This window comes from Cyclopterus lumpus, chromosome 1 (assembly GCF_009769545.1).
Source record: "Cyclopterus lumpus isolate fCycLum1 chromosome 1, fCycLum1.pri, whole genome shotgun sequence".
Classification (NCBI taxonomy): Eukaryota; Metazoa; Chordata; class Actinopteri; order Perciformes; family Cyclopteridae; genus Cyclopterus; species Cyclopterus lumpus.
In genome coordinates, this window is record NC_046966.1 from 15,640,664 (window position 1) to 15,654,944 (window position 14,281).

General features: G+C 38.3%; 1 protein-coding gene across 4 annotated transcripts in view; it reads left to right on the forward strand.

Moving 5' to 3' along the window:
• ctnna2 (catenin (cadherin-associated protein), alpha 2) overlaps nucleotides 1–14,281 on the forward strand; it is a 239,359-nt gene that overhangs the window by 38,225 nt on the left and 186,853 nt on the right. The window lies entirely within an intron of this gene.

The following is a 14,281-nucleotide window of genomic DNA, read 5'->3' on the forward strand; positions in this document are numbered from 1 at the left end:
GGGATACTATTGACCCAAAGCAGCATCTGGCAGTCTGTCTGAGATCAATTGTTGTAAAGCCTCAACTACTGTGAGCAATATATATCAGTTCCTTTAAGCAAAATGCTCTGGGTGAATTGTAGTTCCCTCTGGTAAACAGTTACAGTGTACTGTAAATGTTTAGGGCTTTTATTGTGAAAGATAAGAAGAAGAGGAGGGAATCTGTCCTGTACTGCCTTTGTTAGAAAAGAATAAGCCTGTTGTTGTACAATGTAGTGTACGCAAAACATTATTGGTTGATGCCATTATCCACTGTGCAAAAGTTTTAAGAAAGAATTATCGACTTTGCTGCGGAAAGAAATATTTGCTTTTTCATTGCGTAATATTCCTGGTGTGTGTGAGAGTATACTCATGACAAAAACAATAACAACAAAAAATGTATGTATTGACGTGTGAATTAATTTAGGGATATGTTAAAGCTTTAACAAATGTCATTTCCTTCATCATAAGATATTTGCAAACGTGTTATTTTAAGTATTTAAGTACAAACAACACATGGACCCAGACACAAAAACTGCTCCATGCTTCGACAGGTCACAACTCCACAGTGTACCTTTTTCAAAAGCCACCCTCAAATCAAACAAATCGGCATTTGTTACAGAAAGCTAAATGATGTATATGGTTAATTCAGTATCACAGAATGAAAGTGCAACACGAACACCAGTAGCAAAACAGAGATAAAGAATACAAAAATAGTAAGAGTCGAGTTGGATATGCTGTTTGTCAGGTAGAGAATACATTTAGCAAAGGAGAGTAGGACGTGCAATAAAGAAAGAGACAGAGATCAACGAATCGTGCACTCTTGGTCTGTGCTCACCAGTCTGATCTGTCAGTCGCAGCTTCAATTGTATTGTGAAGGAGCAGTAAGTATTCAGTTCTCTGATGGGATGTGCACTTCTTTACAGAAGTGAGGAAATATTGTATGCCACCATATGAAACTCAAACCCAAATCTCTGACAAAATGAAACGTATAGTGATAACAAAAACCTCCTAATAATAAATAATGACTTATTAGTATTATTACTACCTATAGGTTAGCATAAGATTGTGCTGATCACCACAAACACTCTAATTAAAAAAAGAAAAAGAAAGAAGCCTAAAGCTTTTTCAACAATAAAGAAAGTGTTCCTGTATCCCATAACAAACACAGAAAGGCAGTGCAGCACAAAAGACAGACATAATGGATTATCGAGCGATAGACAAAGTAATTGTGCCCTCCATCTACAGTGACACAGATGAGTACAATGTTACACTGACCTTTTGACCAAAACTAACAATAAAACCCAGCATGGAAATAGTATGGAATCTTCCCTTTGCATTTCTTCCACGTATACAGTAAACACATCCTCAGGATTTCTGCTTTCATGGATATAATGTTTTTTTGTGAAGTCCCAGAAGCCATTGTGTGGAGTGCTTCAGCTGTTCTGTGAAAAAGGGAAAGAGTGAAGGGGCTTGGTCACTGGGAGGGACAGAGACAGTGTCAAGCAGAATGATTTCCATTGAAGGGGTGGCAGTGTTTGGGGTTATCATTATGCTAGACAGAATTTGAAAAAAGGGGAACATTTAAATGAGAACTGTATTCATATTCAAATTGAGACAAGTCCCCAAGTACTTGCACGATTTTCAATTCTGGGAGATCTGTATATTTATGTCTGCTCCCAAGGAAACTGGACAGGGCCGCTCAATGCTTTTGTAAGGCTGAGCACGAGTATCCGGTGTGTTGTTCAGCTGGCAATCTGAGGCATGTATTTGTGCTCTTGTTTCCAATGATTCTATTTCTTTCACAAGCAGATCATGAGCAGAAAAGGAGAAATATTTTAAACCACGCATCAGTTGGAGAATGTGATGAAAAAAGGTCAAGCGACCAAGAGACTCATGGAAAGTGATACAAATCTGTCTGATGAAGAATGATACAGTATTGGAGATCACTTCATCTGTTCTCATCTTTGTTCCTTCTGTCACTGCCAGCCCACCAGGAAAGATTTTAGGACTCCAGACTGCCAGTCCGCCCCAGGGCGTGCTAGTAAAAGCCTTGAGCCCTGACTCGTCACATGTCTGTCTGTCTGTCTGTCTGTCTGTCTCTGTCTCTCTCTCCTAACGTTCTCTTCAGTGTGTGAACAACTGTGTGTGTGTGTGTGTGTGTATCTCAGAAGTAAATCAGAGTTTCTACACAGTCATTCTCACAAATGTTGAATGACGTATCATTACTACAACATGGCATAGCACTTTGCAGTACACATTTGGGGTTTGTCAAGGCTGCAGTATGTGTTACACATCGAGTGAAGTACTAGTTTGAACACACCAACTTAGTGATGGACTTAAGAATAACCAGATGCTCAACTGTTTCATATGGAAACAGTTGAATCTGGTTTGGGTTTCACCCGCTATTCTTAAATCCATTACTAAGTTGGTGTGTTCAAACTAGTACTTCACTCGATCAGGTTGCACCAGCCAAACTTAAGGAATGTCTCAGTTGGTAAAGGCTTAAGTAACGTTAAATCGGTTCTGCAGCAAATTAAATTAAAAGCAACTTAATTAAAATGCTGTGTCCAAAATGGCATACAATGCACTATACTCAACATTTGTACTGTCTTTCAACATACTTTTTTTTAAATGAATAAACAGTAGTATGTACATTTCAGTGTGGTCTTTTCCAACGCACTGAACTGTAATTACCAAGTCACTTCCTGAGCACTTACTAGCTGGTTGGGGACACGTAACCACAGTAACGCATGCCAACCTCCTTTAACCAAACAATGACTTGTGAGCTGAACTAATTAAACAAAAAAGTATTACGCCTCACAAAATGGAATCTTATACTTACACTTACATTGAACCGTTGTTGGCGTTGTATAACTTTCCACCACTTGCTGTTATGGATGTTATTGATGATGCTGCATTACATTATGGGATATTAATGTCGGCGTAGTGTCCAGTGTTTGCATGCTGCAATATTTCACCAGAAATAGTAAGAAGTTTGTGTACTTTTGATTTCATACTTGGGTTTAGCACGTACACAAAAATCTAACATACTGTTTTAGCGTACTAGTGCAGTGATGTATCCAACACTACAGTACTTATGCTGGGTGTAGAGGAACTGCTTTAAAACTTTAAAACAACAAACTTTATACAGCAAATGAACATGAATCGGATCAGATATGAAACACATTATATTACCTCTTTTTTCTCCTCACTCTAAATGGGTTCTGTCAGTTAGTGCACATACCTTGGGAGTTGCATGGTGTAAATATTTTGTCACAACTGAATTCTGCATGAGAACTAGTATTGTGTGGTGCACTTTTTATTACGTCTTGTGTTCTCTCCACTTCAACCAGTTCCTGACATCTAGAGACCTCCGTGGCTAGTAATCTGACACACATTTCACCCACAGGCCATACACAGAAGTATATCAATGTTTGATGCCTTTCTGTCCTTCAGTACATACAGTTGTGCTGCTGCGGCGGCTACACTAAATGTAAAAAGCCCTTGGTCCTGTGTGCCTGCATGTCTGATTGCACAATAGGAGATATACGGTGTCATGGCAACACCTCTGGCTACGTAGACAGAGTGTGCCCGTTGTGTGTAACACAATTTCCCCTGGTCACTGTGGATTTCAGACACCTTGCAGTATTGCGGGTGGTCTTAATCTTCATTAAGACACAAGGGCATCAGTCTGAGTCACTGCTAGAGTGCGATTGAGAGGGTCTACTCAAGCTTCTGCTGGGTAATTAGTAAAGTTCTTTCCCCTCCATCCCTTTTCTCCTCAGCTACCCCCATAGAGCAAAGGGAAGGATAGAGAACCCTCAATTTAAATGTTAATTGCTTGCATCTTTATATCCCTGTGATTTCTAATTACCTTTACTTATCCAAACCGGCAGTAAATAGTGGGTAATGAATGGGGATTATCAGGTGATCCATGATAGCAATAATTATCTCCCCAAACCTCTGGCTGTATATATTTCACTTAAGTCTCTTTTTTCTTTCTTTTTTTCCCTTTTACCTTGGAGATGATGTGGCATGTTGCCCTTAATGTGTAAGTGGGGAGGTAGCAAGTTTGTAAAAGTTGATCTCCTTGAGATTTTCCTGACATGTTCCTTTCCCTTTGCTATTGCTTTTCACAGTCACACCAGCTCCACTGGGTCTTATGGCCACAGCCGAGAATGAACTGCCACGTCCTCCACTATGTCAGTACTCTTTTTCTGTTGCGCCTTTATGGGCATCATCAGAATGCTTGAAGTCAGGCTTCAACATCTGCATGTATAGTGAGCTGTGCAGCTGGAGGCAGGGGACATTAAACCCCACATCCCCCTCCACTCTAAGATCATGCAATGCCCAGTAAACATCATAGAAATCGGACCAGTAAGGAGAAGCTGTGTTCATTTTCTGCCTGTGAAAAGTGCTCTTGCTTATGGTAATGTCACGCAACTGTGTACTATAAAGATCTTAGTTTATGAAAAAATAGCAATGAAAATAGGCAACTTTATATGTATGTATATATATATATATATATATATATATATATATATATATATATATTCCTAGTAGCTAATGTGTGAAGAGCACTCGGGTGTTCTTTGCGGGTGGGTTTAAGCTAGTGGAGAAAAAGACATGTCACACCTGATGATGAGTTCTACAGAAAATGAAATATTCCATTATTATTACTTTTTTCCCCTCCTTTTTCTTCTGCTCTTGCTGTGACAGTACTAGGCAGCTAGCAGGCATGGCACTATCAGTACTTTCACTTGCTGACAGTTTGGCCCCTGCTAAACTGTGAAGGTCTCTGTCACGAGTATTTAGAGATTGGTTCTGAGAGCGAGTGGGGATTTTCTGTCTGTAACAAATATGTTAAAATTTATGGATAACACAGACTCACTAAACCTGTGCTAGAGGTCAGTCTCCTTGAGCACTGTTGCAGAATCTCGGAAGACTGATTGACGTGCAGTTGTTGTCCTTGTGCTTCTTTGCTTTTTGCTGTTGTTAGAAGGCAAACATAATTACTACCATTTACAACAATGGGTCTTTCTTAGGGTCATAACACCTGGAGATTGGTACCAGTGACTCAGTGAATAGCTGTTATACCTTTTGTCTTCTGTGAGGCGCCTATTAATTACCTGGGAAAAGTGGTAATGTTGTGGGGTTTTTTTACCGTAAGAACTCGCAATACTTTTGTAAAGTAAAAACAACGGCACTGGCTGCATGGGGGAAAAAACACAGATATAAATAATTATGTCATTCTAAGACATTTACAGTACAAGCTACAATTAAATATCTGTATTCACACAGAGATTCAAGCACATTTCTGTGAGGCATTTATTGCTTGAATAACCTATAATTACGAATGGTACCCAGTATGTGGTACATGTCATAAGAAATACAATTTCACTGTAATTGTTTCCTGCGATGAGAGTACACTGCCAATAAAACCTAGTGCATTTCAACTATTAATATATGATAAATAAATAGAAAGTACCCTGACTGTATTTATTATTAAAAAGGTTTACGAGGTATGTACATGTTTGCTTTTATCAAAACACACGCCATCACTAACCATACATTTAAATGTGTTCCACACATTGACAAACATCCGTTTGACTAGTTGTTCCTATTTTTGTAATTTTTTTTATTATTTCTTTTTAAAAATGTAAAACATCATCGTCTTGTTATTAACTGGACTTCCGGGTGTGGGGGAACAGACTGACTTCCAGCAACATTACTTCCAGCGATCTCCTGAACACATCAAACCAGGCTTAGTGCTGTAGATGGCAGGTGTGCGTTTGCTGACTACTCGCAGTATGTGTCCTCTTTTGAACAACTGGACACATGCTGTCAAATGACCCCCCGTTGGACTTGCTCCTGCTTGTTTGGTATACCGCAGTTTAGTGAACTTCGTAACCCTGTGACAATTAAAGCTTCAGTTTGATTGTTAACAGTGTTGTCATTCCAGCTGTTCTGGCATCATCAATGATCTTTAGCTAATTAAGTAGTTTGACAGCAGCATTGTTAGTATTTCAAGTCTCTCGCTGTTCCATCACATGCGTTTATGTATACAGACAATGAAGAGACATTAGCATTTCTATAACTAAGCTACAGATTGTAGTGCTGACATCAAGGAAGGCACCCTAACTGAATACATACATGTCAATATTTGTTACAGTCTTTGGCAGTGATCTGTTGATTAAGTCAGTGTGTATGGGAGTAAAGACCCCACGATTTTCAGCCATTTCATAGATCCTCTTTGTTACTGGTGGTGCAGACATCTTAATGAAATGCAACAGGTAAGTATATTATGGTATGATCACTGGTTGAAAGACGGCCTTGTGAAGCGAGTTCACTGGATAATAATACCTGAGAGGCTCAGACTCCGTGTCTTTAGGAAATTAGAATGATAATTTTCTGGTTGCTTGCATTTTCACGAAAAGCATAATTTGACATTCAGTTTTCTCAGATGCTGTTTGAAAAATAAACAAAAGGAAACCTGATATAAATATTCAATACATCACATCCGGCATTTTACACCAAATGGCTATTTGTTTGTCTAGTGTCATTGAGATCAAAGGCCCAACACACAAATCACAATAGTCCCATGCCATCACCCAATAAATACACTGAAATATTGGAGGCTGTCTAGTATTTCGTGCCAAACACTGTTTTCGACCCAATCCCCTTCCCCCCAAAAGCTCCCCTGCAGCTTTCTGTGTGTCCACACTCGCAGTGTAAAGCCAGAGAGACTGGGCACTGCTCCAGCCACCATTACCTGGGCAGGCGGGGAACCTTGTTGGCCTTATTATGCTACTGTACTGTTTGATTTATGACTCTGTCGATGTGCATCTGCTACATTAATAAACATTCGGGCACACAGTCATAATTTAACCTATGCAGTTTTGAATACAAGCATCATAGCTTCAGTATCATCAGCATCACTGCTGAGGATCACATTAGTTGAGAGATCATAGTTTTACTGAGAACCTCTTCATGCTCTGCTCATCATATGGCACAGATATTAATTTGTTCAAAGACGGGTGACCTTCAGTTGGGTCTTAAGTCTGCCTGGAAAAAAACAGAACAAAAAGCAGCTTTTGTCTCACTGTTTTATGATACAGTGCTTCAGAGGTTGTCATGATAACTAAACCTAGATGCAGACAACGCATGGAATGACTTTCTCGGTTCTGTTTCCAGACACGGCAGGTCAGATATGTCTGAGCCAGGCAAGAGGGAATGAAAAGAAAATATTGCACTTCCATTGACAATGCTGTGAATTGGGTCATCATCTTGTCTGCGACCACTGTTTCACTTTTTGAGCAAATGTATCAAGGCAAATAACATAGAGGGGGAAAACAATGAGATATGTCAAGTAGTGCAAACCTATGGGGGGGCGATGGGAGTGAGATAGGAATAGTGTTACCGAAGAGGGACTGTTGACGCTTGAAATGATACAAACATTCAAACAACGTGCGATTGGGTTTGAGTTTCAGGCATATTTTATGGAAGGAATGCCCACAGAGAGCTACATTTGTTGATGTTATGTAAACTGTTGATTATACTGAAAGTTGTTATTTCTTTTTCCTCATCAAGATGATTATATGCAAAACCTTGATATCTCCCCTTAGGTATAGCCAACACGAGGCAGGTCACAGCCCAAATTGACATAATTAAACCAGCAGGATTCAAGTTTAATCATTAATCAAGATGTCCTGACCACTGGGATTTGTCTCACTTAATGTATGTATGTGTGTGTGTGAAGGCAAATCATTTACTATGGAAAACTATTCTGTGTGTTTTGCGCGTCTGTCAGCTTCTTGGTCTGTTGCGCTTTCTCTGTTTTTCCCCTCTCTTTCACCTCATTCCCAAATAAACAACACCGCTCAAAATATTCATATACTGTAATTTCTCAAACACGGCGGAGACATCTGGAGAATAGAGTTGGATTGTTGACTGAAAATGTCCCTGTTTGCAATCGGGACGGCTTTGGTCTTTGTTTAAAGAGCTGTTCTAATTAACATGTGCACAGCAATTCCAGTCTTGTTTATGCTTTAACGTAGCTTCAGAAAGCATGTGCTTGGGCACATGTTTTATGGGTAAAGGTTGTAGGCTTTCATATTTTCTCTTTCAGTCTTTTCCCTTCTCTGCTTTACTTTATATATTTAAGTGTCATATTTGTGTCGTATTTTTACCATTCAGAGGAAATGCTACTATTAATTCCGGAGCTTGTTTATACGCAACATGTAGCTGCAACAATAAAGACAATACCACTCAACTTAATAATTCATATATATTCCTTCAATGGCTAATGGCAGACAATTACAGACATGAACGTCTTTTCAAAGATATTTTCTTTGAGCTGCTGCAAAGTATAATAACAAACGGCGTGGAAGTTACTAAATGTATATTATCTGGGTTATTATTTAAAAATACAGACTGATATTAGTGTTCTTAATTTTGATTGTATGGTTGAGTACAATGAGCTATACCTATATACTATATACTAGTCTACATATATGTCTTCATTGTCAAAGCTGTGAGCTTCTTTCAACAATACACTTGTTGATATTACAGATCAGCATTGGACTAATTATGTTATCAAACAATTAGCATATAAGATATGTGTAATTGTAGTTTTTCCAATTAGCTGCAGTATTGACTGGTCTTGACTTGATGGTATGATTATGGAATTACCTGGATGTTTATGTTTTTCTTTTTTGTCACATTGTGTGTAAATGAGTTCTATTGAAAGTACTGTTCAGCCTCCAGCATCTTCTCAAACAATTGTCCTTTACTTCACTCCCATGTGAAACGTTCAGCACAGTTCAGTAGATGGTGTCCCGTAAGGACCACATGTATTAAGGTCTATTTTCTCAGATGTCCCACTGTTTTCATATATAAAAGATTCAGCACTACGCAGTTAACTGTAAAATGTAGACCCATAAAAGCTCACCCTTGAAATATTTAGTGTACTTCAGGAGGTCCACAAGGTGAATACGTGGCTAGATGTATGGCAAAACATATTTGTCAGAATAAATTACTTATTTTATCTGAAAAGGTAATGGTACAAACCATTTTATTTTATTTAACCACCTTATTTTGAATTGAAGCACATTGTTTATGAAGGCACACATGTAATAATGTGTTGTTAAACTGTGCGTGGTGGCATATCCTAACACTACTGCGTACCGTTTGGATGTTTAGTGATACGGTATTTTACCTCTCCATCATGGACTGCCTGTGCGATGTTTCTTGGGATGTAGTAGATGTAAGTTGTGACCTGTGACTAATGCCATGTGTACACCGAAGAGTGGAAGAGGATACGGTGATAAATTAAGATTATTGTATTACTGTTTTTAGTCTAGACAGTTTTCCGGCACAGTTTACACACAGAGACCTTTTTTTAAATGTAGGATTTATGTTGATGGTGCAACCAAACAATGATTGGCTGTTTGCATCTCGCTTGTAGCATGTTTCATTGTCAAGGTATATGGTCGGCTGTAAAGAAGCACAAGGTGAAGCAACAGTTTCTCTCCATCTCTGAAATGCTTTGCCAACATTGTAGCTAGCCAGAGCCTTGAGTCACAGTATGCCATCATAAAGGACCTAAAAGGCCCACAAGTTTGCAAAGAAAATGATCGGGATGATGTTTGAAATGGATAACTAATACTGGTACAGGTTAATGTGTACAGTGCATGCACATGGCCTTGCTCATATGGTAAGAAAGGCTTATAGGACAGAGACGGGAGAACTGCAGGATTGGGGCTATGTTTTAAAATTCTGCATTCTTTTCGTCTTTTTCCATAAGACTGCTTTCCCAGGGGTACCACGTAAATTACAATATGCTCCAATTGTATTAAATCCTATCCGAGGACGGAGGGTGTTGTATGTTGTACATACTGTAAAGCCGCTAAAGGCAAATCAGAATTTACTGTATGGTATTAGGCTTAATGAATAGAATTGATTTTCCTGAAAGTCTATCTAGCACAAACCTAGAATGTCTTACACTGATGGGATGGCATGAGGATATTACTGTTAATGCCAATATGAAATGTTGTTAGTCACACAATCACAGTTGTAAATTAACCCTCATACACCATTAGTAGATTTAATAATTTTGTTCCCTATGTATAATTGATTGATTTAAGGTGATTGAACTAATCCACTGTTATTTAACACACCCACACAGCTAGCTTGTTCTGCTGTTTCATACTGTCACTGTCACTGTGTGACAGTAGAAAGCCAAACCCTGAGTCAGGCGCTCTTCATTAAGGTCAATCAAACAGACACTAATGCCCCTCCTGGGCCAGTGTGGGCAGAGCTTTGTCAAACAGCATAATATTCACAACCATTGAACCCTGGATTGGGGCCACCAGAGGCAATACAGTGGTATGTTCAAGACTAGTCTAACTATCCTCAAAGACAAAATTGGTGTCTTCAAATATTGGAAAGTCCTAGAAGGCGCATTTGACAAAGGATGATATGACATATGCCCCATCTTACTGGTTAATGCCCCATTGTGGGGTCAAACTAATTGCCTCACCCTTTGTGGGCGAGGTTATTTGTTGCCTAAGGTTGCCTCTGGCACTGATACACTGTCAAAATCAATTTTTACATTACATTACAGGCTTAAAGCATGACCCTAGAATTGAGGAAAAGACTCTTTTATTACCCTGCAGGTAAGATCTGTCTTAGCTGCTCCGTGAAATCAAATCCTAAAACTACAATACATCTGTTTTCCCAAACCTTTTGACATTTTGACAAATATTAAGATAAGTAAGGAGGTTACATGGCTGTTTTTTTAAATTGTACTACTAACATTTTGTTGGACTGCATTTCAGTCAGCTGCACAGGACATACATAAAAAGCAAATAATACATTTGACCAAGCTTTGTACTAAAATACAACTACTCGTTTCTTGAAGGAATTTAATGAATTGTTGGAATATGCTGCATTGATGCTGACAGCAAATATGCTGTGCTGAATAATCCTTGAACACGACACCAAATCCCCATTCGTCAGTCACACTACTCAGAAGCTGACTCTGCTCTGTGAAGAGGGGGGAAAGAAGTGAAAATACAATGTAATCTAGAGGATCAGATTTGAGAAATATCATTTGAGTTTTGCAGTCAGGAATATACTGTATGTGACGAGCATTTATTAATGAATGATATACAAAGGAAAAAGTAACTGGGCTTTGCTATAGTTTATGTAAACCTGTTGTCAAATATATTAGTTGTATAAGGAAGCTTTGAGGTTCAGAGGGTTTAACTGTCAGACATACGTTTTGCAAGTGCGGTCTGATCTGGGTCTTTAAAGCAAACCACAAAGTCATTAACAACGTGGTTCAAACGCATCAAAAGTTCCCAAAATGTGAAGCTCATTGAGGGAATTGACACTCAGTCATTTTTGTGAGTTTCTTGGAGGATGACCTCAGCCATTGCTTTCCACTTTGAAAACCTCCCAGCCTTTGGAAGGCTCGTCATTTGCAACTCTTTCAACTGAATCCCAATGATAATTACAACCTGACATCCTGTGTGGAATAACAACTGAATAGAGTAAAGGATGTTTTCCCCTCATCTTCTGTTCTCCTTTGCATCTTCCACTGTTGAGATCCACAGTGTATTGAGTGGTGTTGTGATCCTTTTTTCTTCCTTAAAGCTTTCATTTCTGATCAATAGATGTTAACCATAAGATAACCATTCTACAACAAGGGATGGTTTATTATTATTATTAAGGGGATCAACATAATGGAAAACTACTAAATTGTGTGCAACCGTGTGTACATTTCTTTAATATGGGAATATATTGCTTTCACCCCCCAAAATGTTCTTGTGATTATGACGTTCATATTTTAGAGTTAAGACTCACCATTTAGTTATGCAATACTTTATCATAAATAGAGCAGATATCTTGAAACCTTCCGAACCTCGAGCAGTTTCAGTGCATGTTTTGCTCCTGCCCCGTTTTACTAAATGTGGCCTTCTTTTTCACTGCAACGTAAAGTCCTGCAGCTCTCTGGATACAGTACAACCATATGGCTAGAGGTAGAGAGAATTCAAAAACGTGTTTTGCAGTATAACACAGTTTTAATGCAAAACATAGAAGAAGAAAAAAGAAACGATTACCAATTATGAAAAAAGAAAGTTGAGTGCTATGGTGCACTATTTACATTTACATTGTGCAGCCTCTGTGGTCCTCCAGCTAAAATATCAAAATGTTATGCTTCAATTTGGTTGCTTTTCCTGGTGAATGTGTTTGTCACACATGATGTGTTCAAGGGCCGTCAGAAAGTAAAAAATCCATTAATAATCCGGCAGATTTATTTTATAGGAAATGTTCTTTTCAACAGGCTGGTGGGTTTTGGGGTTCAGAGGGTTGTACAATTACCTTTTGCTTTTGTTTGATAATAAAAATGGACAGGTGGCTTTATATCTGAGGGTGATACTCGTAAGAGTGAACATTACACATTTGTTTATTGTACAATACAATGACATAGAACCAAATATGGTTGTATAGTGTCTTAGTCAATGTCAGTTGAGGAGATAAATATACTTTTCAGATTGGAGACACTGAGCATTAAACTTGAAGCCCCCTTGTTTCATCAACATATTGTACCTTAAGCTAACAGAAATATAATGTGAGATGTTATTTCAGGAGCAGCATTGATTTTATATATATGCTTGCATCCACTAATATTGGCATATGTGGGCTGTTAGACAACAAAATAACTAGTAGAACTAGCTGTGTATAATTCTATAAAATATATACTAGAGGTGATAAATATAATCAAAAGTCATGTTACATTGAGGCTATGTATTTAGCATTGCTCAATGTGTTTTGCTTTTATCATGATATCCTATAAGATATTTGCAGGTAAAAGAACATTGTTGAAACTGTGGATGTAATATAATGATTTTACAAGGTCATTTATTGGAGATCTCGCTTGTTGTAAGCTAGCTCTGTCAGAATGCCTTTCTTTTATGTTGAACCACTATTGACAATATTTCCGCCCGACATTTTTTTCTATTTATCTCTTTTTCAATTTTCTTCGCATTTATTTTCTATATTTTCTCTTCTTCTATCTTACCCTCCAATTTTCTTTCTTTTTCTGTAGCCCCAAACTCTCTCTTCCTCCCCCCTCTTTTTTCTTTATCTTTCTTTTTTTATACTGCCACATTTTGTACTTACTGCTTTATCCTGCCAGCTGCAGATGGAAAGTAGGTTATGCTTGGTGCTTGCACTCTCGTACCTTACATGTTATTATGCATCATTTGACAGTCTGTCATGCTGCCCCAGGATAAGACTGGCTGAGGAGAGACCAAACACTGCACCTCTGCTCCGCACTATTAGCACTTGTAAATCTCGTCATGAATGCCACAGAGCCACCTCTTGAGGATTTTACCCTCAGAGTTAGAGGTGAATGTTTAGTTTATTTACGTGTGTCACTGAAATGCAACTTGGACTGGGCCAGGTGCTGAAGTTAAAGATGCTTTTCATTCAATTGGTTTAGTTGATCCTGAGGATGGAAAGACTACATTTGAATTGCTATGAGGTACATGTTCCCTTGTCAATAGATGGAAAGGGGTAAAATTAAAAAAAACACTCTTTGCAGTTAATTGTGAGACACAAGTTGTTGTTTTGCTTTGTGTCTATACTCAATGATCCATGGTATCTGATCAAAAGACGATAAGTCAACTTTATAAATAGCTTTTATTACTGCACGTTTCACATTATTGTCAGGGAATCAAAGGCAAATAAACACATATGTGTTTAAGGTTAAATAAAGAATCCTATCCAAAAAAGTATTTTTGCTGCTAGGTGAGACTGGGATATGATGGGTGTTTAACTTTCTTTATGCACCCCTGGTTTTGTCTATCTCATGGTGGATGATTGTTGGAGCGATTCAGCCTCATTATGTGCCAGAATTTGCATACATCTTAATAAATCTGTAAACAATTCATATTTGCCTCACTGAACTGTTCAAAGCTATCTTGTAAGAAAAGGTAGTTCTAACTCCTAATGGTGTCTGATACTGTGATTTTTTGGGGGGGTTATCATGCATGTAAACATTTTGTTTAAATTTGTATTAAAAATATGAATATTTTCCATGTACTATACCTGACATTGAATTCTAACATTTTAATCACATTTACCTACTGTTTAGCCTACCAATTAGTGTTAACCATAGAACTAGTTCACTGGCTAGTTAGCCGGCTCCTGGCATGTCTTCATATGGTCAACTGATAATGCTGCTGGTAAT